The sequence below is a fragment of the Ranitomeya variabilis genome, chromosome 1 (genome assembly GCF_051348905.1).
Source record: "Ranitomeya variabilis isolate aRanVar5 chromosome 1, aRanVar5.hap1, whole genome shotgun sequence".
Lineage (NCBI taxonomy): Eukaryota > Metazoa > Chordata > Amphibia > Anura > Dendrobatidae > Ranitomeya > Ranitomeya variabilis.
The window spans coordinates 543,519,795-543,532,066 of NC_135232.1; positions in this window are offsets into that span (position 1 = coordinate 543,519,795).

Genomic DNA, 12,272 nt, shown 5'->3' on the forward strand with positions numbered 1-12,272 from the left:
AGTTGCCATCTTAACTTGGGTCCGCTGCACCTTGATAGTGCAATTGGTCAGAGGCCGAGACAGGTAAGCACCTTTGCCTGTGTACTGGTGTTTTTAAGTCTATAGTTAGTGGAGGTTTTTCCTCTTATGGTTTTTTGATCTAGATGTCTTACCACATCACACCTGAAGAGCTCACACTCCAAAGTGGAGATCCAGAAGAGCAGAAGCCACACCAATCGTAACTAGGTGTCTAACCACATCACGCCCCTGGCAGTAGGGCTGTACCAAAAGACCACCCTAAAGAGCTCACACTCCAAAGTGGAGATTCAGATGAGGAGAAGCAAAACCAATGGTCACTAGGTGCCTAACAACATCACCCCGCTGGCAGTAGTGCTGTACCAAAAGACCACCCCCAGGAGCTCACACTCCAAAGTGGAGACACAGAAGAGGAGAAGCCATACCAATTGTAAGTAGGTGTCTAATGACATCATGTCTCTGGCAGTAGTGCTGTACCAAAAGACCAACCCAAAGAGCTCACACTCCAAAGTGGAGATTCAGATGAGGAGAAGCCACAGCAATGGTAACTAGGTGTCTAACAACATCACCCCTCTGGCAGTAGTGCTGCACCAAAAGACCCCCCCCCCAGGAGCTCACACTCCAAAGTGGAGATTCAGAAGAGGAGAAGCCACACCAATGGTAACTGGGTGTCTAACAACATCACCCCTCTGGCAGTAGTGCTGCACCAAAAGACCCCCCCCCCCAGGAGCTCACACTCCACAGTGGAGATCCAGAAGATGAGAAGCCACACCAAGGAGCTTTTAAACATCATCAGTCTAGAATATCAGAGAAGCAACACCAAGACAGAGAACCCCTGGAAAATTCACAACACTGCATGGACATCCCCACTTGTGAAGGTATCACAACAATGTACACGTATAAGTACAGGTACTCAACTTTCTGTTTCTCTCTTAGTCTACGTTCACATTTGCGGTGTGCGCCGCAGCGTCGTCGCCGCAACGCACAACGCATCAAAAACGCAGTAGCAACGCATGGTATTTCGACGCATGCGTTCAACGCATGCGTCGAAAAACGCTGCGTTTTTTGGTAACGCAGTTGCTTTTTGACCAAAAAACGCTGCGTTTTTCGACGCATGCGTTTTTCTACAGTGAGTCATTCTTCATCACCAAAAAAAAAAAAAAAGGGTCTACAAACTAGATAAGGACCACCAATGGCTAGAAGAGGGTTGGTGTTATGTAATTGTGTATATATACCCTGGCAGAGATGAATTCCTCCCATTTTGCTGGTATTCATGATGGAGCGTCCCATGGACAGTATCTACATGGATATGGAGATGGAATTTGCCTTGGCTAATGCCTATGCTGTCGCCTGTTTTCATCAAAGGGAAAGGGAAAAACGGAGATGGAGTCGTCGCCGCTTTTGTATACACCCTATCGTGGAAGTCCGGGAGAGCCGTGGAGCCTACCATTGCTTGTTTGGCGTACTGAATGACAACCTGGAGAAATATTTCGAATATACCAGGATGTCTCAGGACAGCTTCCGCTATCTTCTGCGTCGGGTGGAAGGATCCATTAGCAGGCAGGACACGCAGCTCCGGAGAGCTATTTCCGCAGAGGAACGGCTGCTAGTGACTCTACAGTATGTAGCTGTTTGAATGACTGTGATATGTTCTTCCCTTTGTTTATCTTTTTTTATAATTTATTTTGGGTTTGGTATGGTCAATGTACTTTTATAAATTGCAATGTACTTTAATGTAATTTCTTTATTTATCTTCTTGGCAGTTTCCTGGCTGCCGGAGAGACCTTGAGATCACTTCATTTTCAGTTCCGGATTGGAATCTCCACTCTTTCCGGAATTATTGCTGAGACATGCCGCACTTTGTGGGATAATCTCCGGGAGGAATTTTTACCCGTCCCCACAAGTGAAATCTGGGAGGCCAACGCACAGAAATTTGAGCAAGTGTGTTCTTTTCCAAACTGTATTGGCACAGTGGACGGAAAGCACATTCGGATTACCAAGCCTGCGAAAAGTGGATCCCTTTTCTACAATTACAAAAAATACTTTTCAACTGTGCTCATGGCAATTGCCGGTGCGGACTGCCGTTTTCTCGCAGTGGACATTGGTGCGTTTGGCCGTGCAAATGACTCACGCACATTTAAAGAGTCGGATATGGGCCAAAAATTATATGGCAACAATTTTAATTTCCCACAGCCACGACCTCTTCCCCACACCGAAGGCCCTGCGATGCCATTTGTTGTGGTTGGGGATGATCAATTCCAAATGTCTGCCAACCTACTGAAACCCTACTCCAGTCGGGGCTTGGACCATACAAAAAGGGTTTTCAATTACAGACTGTCCAGGGCCAGAAGGACTGTGGAGTGCGCCTTTGGCATCCTTGTCTCCAAATGGCGTATATTAGGATCCAGTCTGATGCAAAAGACCTAAGAGACTGAATAACCCCAGATAGGATTCCAAACTCCGCATATAGCAACACCTGCGGAATATAGATGGCCCAGGGAACGATATACAAATCTGCTGCATAAAAAATTATTATATGTAACTAGCAGCATGAATGCACATACACCTGGTTGCACAAAAGATAATTGATCATCTTTAAACAATGGTGGCACCTCAAAAAGAAGCGTGCCAAATAATAAACAGATATATATTACTGGAAAAGGAACAATCTCACCAATTCCAACGGTGCGAGCACAGGAGCGCTGAATAGTCCCCGGTCAGGAGTACATCCAGAAATTTGATGGGAAATGACAATGCCCTGTCAATCCCTGTGGGGCTACTGATAAGCTATCCCCAAAGCTCCTGCCCTTACAAGGGCAGTCCACAACTACCCCTGCATACACATGCCCTGCACTCTCCCTGTGTCATTGTCCCAACGCGTTTCTTCCAAGCTAATTCATCAGGGGACTGGCTTGTATGAGGAGATAAAGTGCCTTGTGCTATGCTAGAGGACAAAAAGTCCTGCCACCCTCTGTGCTATCTTGCAGAGAATGGAGGGGCGTAGGGCCGGTCTTTAAATAACAAAAGGTCTAATTAAAAGACCTGGTGGGGTAATCAATCCAGATAGGTGGCAACAATGAATACGTAACAATGAGCCAATAGCTCTGGGTCAATAGAGATGAAACGCCCACTAGCAAATATCACAATAGTGAATAATGTCAGACGCATGCTGTGTTGTATATGCGCTATCATAACTATAACAAATGGAGACTCACTGTTATGTTGGCGTCACACGCCGGGAAACCGTGCTCGTGTGCCGGTAGGAGACGCACTTCCGTCATGCGCAGTGTGAACCGGAAGTGGTCGCTGCTAGGTAACGCTAAACTGATCGCCGATATAGGTATAATATATCGGCATTGGCGTTCATTAATAGAAAGTAACCGACAAGATGCAGACCATATGTATACGAACCTGGCTCTAGCGTTATTATTATACATGAAAAACTGTACGCTAGCCAGAATAGGCTGTTACTAGGCAACGCATACCAACAAAAAGCCTCCAGCGGAGTAGAACCAGGGCGCATGCGCGGGATTCATAAAGAGCCGGTAAACAATTGTAACATGTGGGTTATATACAGAAAGTTACCGCTACTAGGTTGCGAAAACCCATACACTAACCACTGGAGATGCTTTAAAATAAAAAGCCATGGGCATAAGGAAGCCCACGATAGGAAAATATGCCGGTACACAGGAGATGTTATGTGCCAATAAAAATGAGCAGTTACTAGGGAGCAATACCTAAACACCCGGACCAATGTACGATAGGTGTGAGCATGGTCCCCACATATATGTATATACAGAAAGATATAACTTTTATAGCCGCAAAAAATCTCTAAAAAGCGGCATGTAGCAATATAAATAATGTTTCTGTAAAAAGTTACCACGGAAAAGATAGACCCCCAAACCACAAAAACTGTGGAAGAGAAAAAATAATAATTATTAATCATGCACATCCAATAGAGAATGTGGGTGACAATAATAAGGATTTAGGCATAATCAGATAATAGAATGACTGTGTACTACCGAAAAGGAGCCAAAAAAAAGGGGATGAAAAAAAGGAGGAGGAAAACAATTCAGATAAAACAACTGTAATTAATCTGGTCGTTCAGCCCATGTGGACTAACGGTATTAAGGTAAAAAATCCACTTAGCCTCTCGCTGTAATAACAACTGATCCCAATCACCTCCTCGTATGGGTTTGATCACCCTTTCAATTGCCAGGAATTTGAGATGCCTGGGAGAGCCGTTGTGCAATTGATTAACATGTCGGGAGACGGAGGTGTCTCTGCCATGTATTACGTCCCCAACATGTTCCCCAACTCTTTTTTTGAATTCTCTGATGGTTTTACCAACATACTCAATTCCACAAGAACAAGAAACTTTATAGACAACCCCTTTAGTACTACAATTAATAAATTGCTTGATGTGATAGTTTCTGCCAGTAACATTACTCACAAAGTTATTGCCTGTGTCAATGTATTGGCAGACAGTACAATGTCCACATTTGAAACAGCCCTTTGTGTCACTCCTTAGCCATGTCTCATTTACAGGGCTTGAGAAATGGCTATGAATAAGTCTGTCATTAAGTGACCGCGACTTTTTGTAAGTAATTGATGGGGTATGATCCAGGTAGTCTGAGATGTCCAAATCCATCTTTAATATGGACCAATGTTTTGCAACAATATCTCTTACATGGTTTGCACCATTATCAAAAGTGGTAATAAACCGTACCACCTCATTGTTCTGCGTCCTTACAGTGGGATTCAACAGTGAAGGTCTATCCCTACTCTTAGCCTCATGATAGGCCCTCGAGAGGATCATAGATGGATAACCCCTATCTTGGAAATTCCTTCTTAGTTCCTGAGCTTGAGACTCAAAGATAGCGTCATCTGAGCAATTCCTCCGAATTCTCAGGTACTGCCCCTTGGGAATACCTCTCTTGAGATGTTCCGGGTGGTGACTACTCCAATGTAGGAGGGCATTAGTAGCTGTTGGTTTTTTATAGTTTGAAGTAACTAAATCACCATTCGATCCTTTGGTAATTAGGATATCCAAAAAGGGCAATGCAGAAAACTCAATTACTGACGTGAAGAACAGGCCAATGTTGTTGTGATTAAGCCTGTCCACAAAGCTCTCAAAATCACCTCTAGAGCCCGTCCAAATCAAAAAGATGTCATCTATGTACCGTGTCCAAATATCTGGGACACGGCACATAGATACATCAGAGTCATCACTCCAAACCATCGTCTCCTCCCACCAGCCGAGGAAGAGATTGGCATAGGCCGGGGCACAGGGACTGCCCATGGCCGTCCCCCTCAGCTGGTGGTAGGTCCTACGATTAAAGGTAAACACATTATGTGTCAAACAGAACCGGAGCAGCTCAAGAACAAAATGATTGTGTTTCTCAAATTGTAAACCTCTCATTTGAAGAAAGTATTTGACGGCCTCCAAGCCCTTGTCATGGGGGATGGAGGAATAGAGCGCCTCCACATCGATACTAGCAAGATGTGCATCAGGATCGATCGTGAGGCCCTCCAGACGACGAAGGAGATCAGGGGTATCCTTGACAAAGGATTGTAGGGCAGACACAAATGGCGACAACACTCGGTCTAAGTAGATACCTGCATTCTGACAAAGACTACCTACCCCAGACACAATGGGCCTACCCTTAAGAGGGTTAAGGCCCTTGTGGATCTTGGGGAGGCAGTAAAAGGTTGCTGTTATAGGATGACGTGGAAGAATAAAATCAAACTCCGTCTTATCTATCACCCCACTCTCCAAACCCACCTGTAGAATCTGGGCGAGTTCCTCACGATATTCATTAATTGGATTCCGTTAGAGAACCTCTTAAGATACACCATCAGAAAGAATAGATTCACAGATCTGTTGGTAATGGACAATGTCAAGGATGACAACGTTGCCACCCTTGTCTGAGGGTTTAATTACGATAGTGTCATCACTCTCGAGGCGCTTCATTGCTTCCATCTCTTTTTTAGTGCAATTGAAGCTACACCGTAGATGGGACTGCGAGAGGCCAATTAAATCAGACGTAACCAAATTAGAAAAGACATCGATAGCTGAAAGATCACTAGAAGGGGGTGGCATTCTGTGACTTCTCAGCTTCAATTCTGTAAAGGGGCCCATGCCCTGCAGATTAGGATCAGACTCACCAATACTGTGGAGCAATCTCACATCAGCCAGCATATCGGCAGGAATGTCAAGGTCAGCACAAGTACGAGAATCCTGCTGGTGAAAGTATTTTTTCCACCTTATCTTACGTAAAAAAAGATTAAGATCCTTTACAGTTCTAAATAAATCAAAATCACTGTTGGGGACAAAAGACAGACCTTTTTTTAATAAACACATTTCGGCACTATCAATGATTCTTGCTGAAAGATTAATCACCTGAATATTGTGCTTATATAACGACCCAGGGGGATTGTCAACTGCAGTTACTGTAGAACGTACTGTGTCTATTATTTCCTCACCTGAGGTGGTCTGTTTCTCAAGGCGTATACTTGATCTAAAAAATCACCCCCCGGAGTATTGCCTGATCTGTCAGAAGATCCCCGTGCACCTCGACCTCTACCCCTCCCCCGATTTTTACCTCTAGTAGACCTGTTCCTATTCTCAGGTTCAGAAAAATCAGGGTCTGTAGATGATAAATCAGTATCAAGCTCAAGAGGGGTAGGTCTTGAATTTAATACGAGATACGCCTTGTTATCTTTAAAATCTTGTATATCTCGCATATACTGGCGATGCTTTCTTTCTTTTAGATGATACTGAAAGCGCTCTATATGAGTCTGTAATTCAGTCTCCTTAAGAGCAAAATCTGTTTCTGAAGAAAATTTTTTTGTAATATCGATTTGCTCCTTTAATTTGTCATTCAATGAAGCCAAAGATGTCCTTTCCTCCTCAAGCAATAATTGCATGAAGCGAAGAGAACTATCAGTGGCTTCTCTTTCCCATTTATGTATAAAAGTGGGACTTTTATGACGGTTACCTGCTGACAAATTAATTCTTAACCCTCGTGGAACAATTCTAGCCCTCAAGTAACTTTCCAGACTTTGAACCTCCCACCAGGAGGTAATTTGGTCACGATAGATCTGTTGAAGTTCCTTAAAGGCAACGTTGTATGAGGGAAGATATTTTTTTTGTGTAAATGCTTGATCTGAAAAGACCTCCTTCGCCTCTGTTAGCCAACTTTCAGTATTAAGGCCCACAGTCAAAAAACCAGCCATATCCTGGAAAATTGATATCAAAAACAGCAAAATCTGTAATTCTGTAAACACACAGATGGTACCACTAGAAATATAAATAATAATACAGCACAAGTGGAATAATAAAACTTAACTTTTACTCATAAATATAGATAAAAGAGAATAAAGTCACCCAAAAAAAATTAGGGGTACAGTCTGATGCAAAAGACCTAAGAGACTGAATAACCCCAGATAGGATTCCAAACTCCGCATATAGCAACACCTGCGGAATATAGATGGCCCAGGGTACGATATACAAATCTGCTGCATAAAAAATTATTATATGTAACTAGCAGCATGAATGCACATACACCTGGTTGCACAAAAGATAATTGATCATCTTTAACCCCTTCACCCCCAAGGGCGGTTTGCACGTTATGGACCGGGCCAATTTTTAAATTTCTGACCACTGTCCCTTTATGAGGTTATAACTCTGGAACGCTTGAACGGATCCTGGTGATTCTGACAATGTTTTCTCGTGACATATTGTACTTCATGATAGTGGTAAAATTTCTTTGATATTACCTGCGTTTATTTGTGAAAAAAATGGAAATTTGGCGAAAATTTTGAAAATTTTGCAATTTTCCAAATTTGAATTTTTATGCAATTAAATCACAGTGATATGTCACACAAAATACTTAATAAGTAACATTTCCCACATGTCTACTTTACATCAGCACCATTTTGGAACCAAAATTTTTTTTTGTTAGGGAGTTATAAGGGTTAAAAGTTGACCAGCAATTTCTCATTTTTACAACACCATTTTTTTTTAGGGACCACATCTCATTTGAAGTCATTTTGAGGGGTCTATATGATAGAAAATACCCAAGTGTGACACCATTCTAAAAACTGCACCCCTCAAGGTGCTCAAAACCACATTCAAAAAGTTTATTAACCCTTCAGGTGTTTCACAGGAATTTGTGGAATGTTTAAATAAAAATGAACATTTAACTTTTTTTCACACAAAATTTACTTCAGCTCCAACTTGTTTTATTTTACCAAGGGTAACAGGAAAAAATGGACCCCAAAAGATGTTATACAATTTGTCCTGAGTACGCCGATACTCCATATGTAGGGGTAAACCACTGTTTGGGCGCATGACAGAGCTCGGAAGCGAAGGAGCGCCATTTGACTTTTCAATGCAAAATTGACTGGAATTGAGATGGGACGCCATGTTGCGTTTGGAGAGCCACTGATGGGCCTAAACATTGAAACCCCCCACAAGTGACACCATTTTGGAAATTAGACCCCCTAAGGAACTTATCTAGATGTGTGGTGAGCACTTTGACCCACCAAGTGCTTCACAGAAGTTTATAATGCAGAACCGTAAAAATAAAAAATCATATTTTTCCCACAAAAATTATTTTTTAGCCCCCAGTTTTGTATTTTTCCAAGGGTAACAGGAGAAATTGGACCCTATATATTGTTGACCAATTTGTCCTGAGTACGCTGATACCTGATATCTGGGGGTGAACCACCGTTTGAGCGCATGGCAGAGCTCGGAAGGGAAGGATCATCATTTGCAATGCAGACTTAGATGGATTGGTCTACAGGCGTCACATTGCGTTTGCAGAGCCCCTAATGTACCTAAACAGTATAAACCCCCCATAAGTGACCCAATATTGGAAACTAGACCCCCCAAGGAACTTATCTAGTTGTGTTGTGAGAACTTTGAACCCCCAAGCGTTTCACTACAGTTTAGAACGCAGAGCCGTGAAGATAAAAAAAATAAAAAATTTCCCCCAAAAATTATTTTTTAGCCCCCAGTTTTGTATTTTCCCAATGGTAACAGGAGAAATTGGACCCCAAAAGTTGTTGTCCAATTTGTCTTGAGTACGCTGATACCCCATATGTGGGGGGGAACCACCGTTTGGGCGCATGGGAGGGCTCGGAAAGGAAGGAGCGCCATTTGGAATGCAGACTTAGATGGAATGGTCTGCAGGCGTCACATTGCGTTTGCAGAGCCCCTAATGTACCTAAACAGTAAAACCCCCCCACAAAGTGACACCATTTTGGAAAGTAGAACCCCTAAGGAACTCATCTAGATGTGTTGTGAGAGCTTTGAACCCCCAAGTGTTTCACTACAGTTTATAACGCAGATCCATGCTAATAAAAAAAATTTTTTTTTCCACAAAAATTATTTTTTAGCCCCTAGTTTTGTATTTTCCCAAGGGTAACAGGAGAAATTGGACCCCAAAAGTTGTTCTCCAATGTGTTCTGAGTACGCTGATAACCCATATGTTGGGGTAAACCCCTTTTTGGACGCACGGGAGAGCTCGGAAGGGAAGGAGCACTGTTTTACTTTTTCAACGCAGAATTGGCTGGAATTGAAATCGGACGCCATGTCACGTTTGGAGAGCCCCTGATGTGCCTAAACAGTGGAAACCCCCCAATTATAACTGAAACCCTAATCCAAACACACCCCTAACCCTAATCCCAACGGTAACCCTAACCACACCTCTAACCCAGACACACCCCTAACCCTAATCCCAACCCTAATCCCAACCGTAAATGTAATCCAAACCCTAACCCTAACTTTAGCCCCAACTCTAGCCCTAACCCTAACCCTAGCCCTAACCCTAATGGGAAAATGGAAATAAATACATTTTTTACATTTTTTTAATTTTTCCCTAACTAAGCGGGTGATGAAGGGGGGTTTGATTTACTTTTATAGCGGGTTATTTAGCGGATTTTTATGATTGGCAGCCATCACACATGAAAGACGCTTTTTAATGCAAAAAATATTTTTTGCGTTACCACATTTTGAGAGCTATAATTTTTCCATATTTGAGACCACAGAGTCATGTGAGGTCTTGTTTTTTGTGGGACGAGTTGACGTTTTTATTGGTAACATGTTCGGGCACGGGATATTTTTTTGATCGCTTTTTATTCCGATTTTTGTGAGGCAGAATGACCAAAAACCTGCTATTCATGAATTTCTTTTGGGGGAGGCGTTTATACCGTTCCGCGTTTGGTAAAATTGATAAAGCAGTTTTATTCTTCGGGTCAGTACGATTACAGCGATACCTCATTTATATTATTTTTTTATGTTTTGGCGCTTTTATACGATAAAAGCTAATTTATAGAAAAAATAATTATTTTGGCATCGCTTTATTCTGAGGACTATAACTTTTTTATTTTTTCGCTGATGATGGTGTATGGCAGCTCGTTTTTTGCGGGACAAGATGACGTTTTCAGCGGTACCATGGCTATTTATATCCGTCTTTCTGATCACGCGTTATTCCACTTTTTGTTTGGCGGTATGAAAATAAAGCGTTGTTTTTTGACTCGTTTTTTTTTTTTTTTTTACGATGTTCACTGAAGGGGTTAACTAGTGATATAGTTTTATAGGTGGGGTCGTTACGGACGCGGCGATACTAAATATGTGTACTTTTATTGTTTGATTTTTTTTTATTTAGATAAAGAAATGTATTTATGGGAATAATATTTTTTTTTAATTTATTTATTTAGGAATTTTTTTTTTATTTTTTTTTTTACACATGTGGACATTTTTTTTTTACTTTTTTACTTTGTCCCAGGGGGGGACATTACAGATCATTGATCTGTAAAAAGTTACCACGGAAAAGATAGACCCCCAAACCACAAAAACTGTGGAAGAGAAAAAATAATAATTATCTTTTCCGTGGTAACTTTTTACAGAAACATTATTTATATTGCTACATGCCGCTTTTTAGAGATTTTTTGCGGCTATAAAAGTTATATCTTTCTGTATATACATATATGTGGGGACCATGCTCACACCTATCGTACATTGGTCCGGGTGTTTAGGTATTGCTCCCTAGTAACTGCTCATTTTTATTGGCACATAACATCTCCTGTGTACCGGCATATTTTCCTATCGTGGGCTTCCTTATGCCCATGGCTTTTTATTTTAAAGCATCTCCAGTGGTTAGTGTATGGGTTTTCGCAACCTAGTAGCGGTAACTTTCTGTATATAACCCACATGTTACAATTGTTTACCGGCTCTTTATGAATCCCGCGCATGCGCCCTGGTTCTACTCCGCTGGAGGCTTTTTGTTGGTATGCGTTGCCTAGTAACAGCCTATTCTGGCTAGCGTACAGTTTTTCATGTATAATAATAACGCTAGTGCCAGGTTCGTATACATATGGTCTGCATCTTGTCGGTTACTTTCTATTAATGAACGCCAATGCCGATATCTTATACCTATATCGGCGATCAGTTTAGCGTTACCTAGCAGCGACCACTTCCGGTTCACACTGCGCATGACGGAAGTGCGTCTCCTACCGGCACACGAGCACGGTTTCCCGGCGTGTGACGCCAACATAACAGTGAGTCTCCATTTGTTATAGTTATGATAGCGCATATACAACACAGCATGCGTCTGACATTATTCACTATTGTGATATTTGCTAGTGGGCGTTTCATCTCTATTGACCCAGAGCTATTGGCTCATTGTTACGTATTCATTGTTGCCACCTATCTGGATTGATTACCCCACCAGGTCTTTTAATTAGACCTTTTGTTATTTAAAGACCGGCCCTACGCCCCTCCATTCTCTGCAAGATAGCACAGAGGGTGGCAGGACTTTTTGTCCTCTAGCATAGCACAAGGCACTTTATCTCCTCATACAAGCCAGTCCCCTGATGAATTAGCTTGGAAGAAATGCGTTGGGACAATGACACAGGGAGAGTGCAGGGCATGTGTATGCAGGGGTAGTTGTGGACTGCCCTTGTAAGGGCAGGAGCTTTGGGGATAGCTTATCAGTAGCCCCACAGGGATTGACAGGGCATTGTCATTTCCCATCAAATTTCTGGATGTACTCCTGACCGGGGACTATTCAGCGCTCCTGTGCTCGCACCGTTGGAATTGGTGAGATTGTTCCTTTTCCAGTAATATATATCTGTTTATTATTTGGCACGCTTCTTTTTGAGGTGCCACCATTGTTTAAAGATGATCAATTATCTTTTGTGCAACCAGGTGTATGTGCATTCATGCTGCTAGTTACATATAATAATTT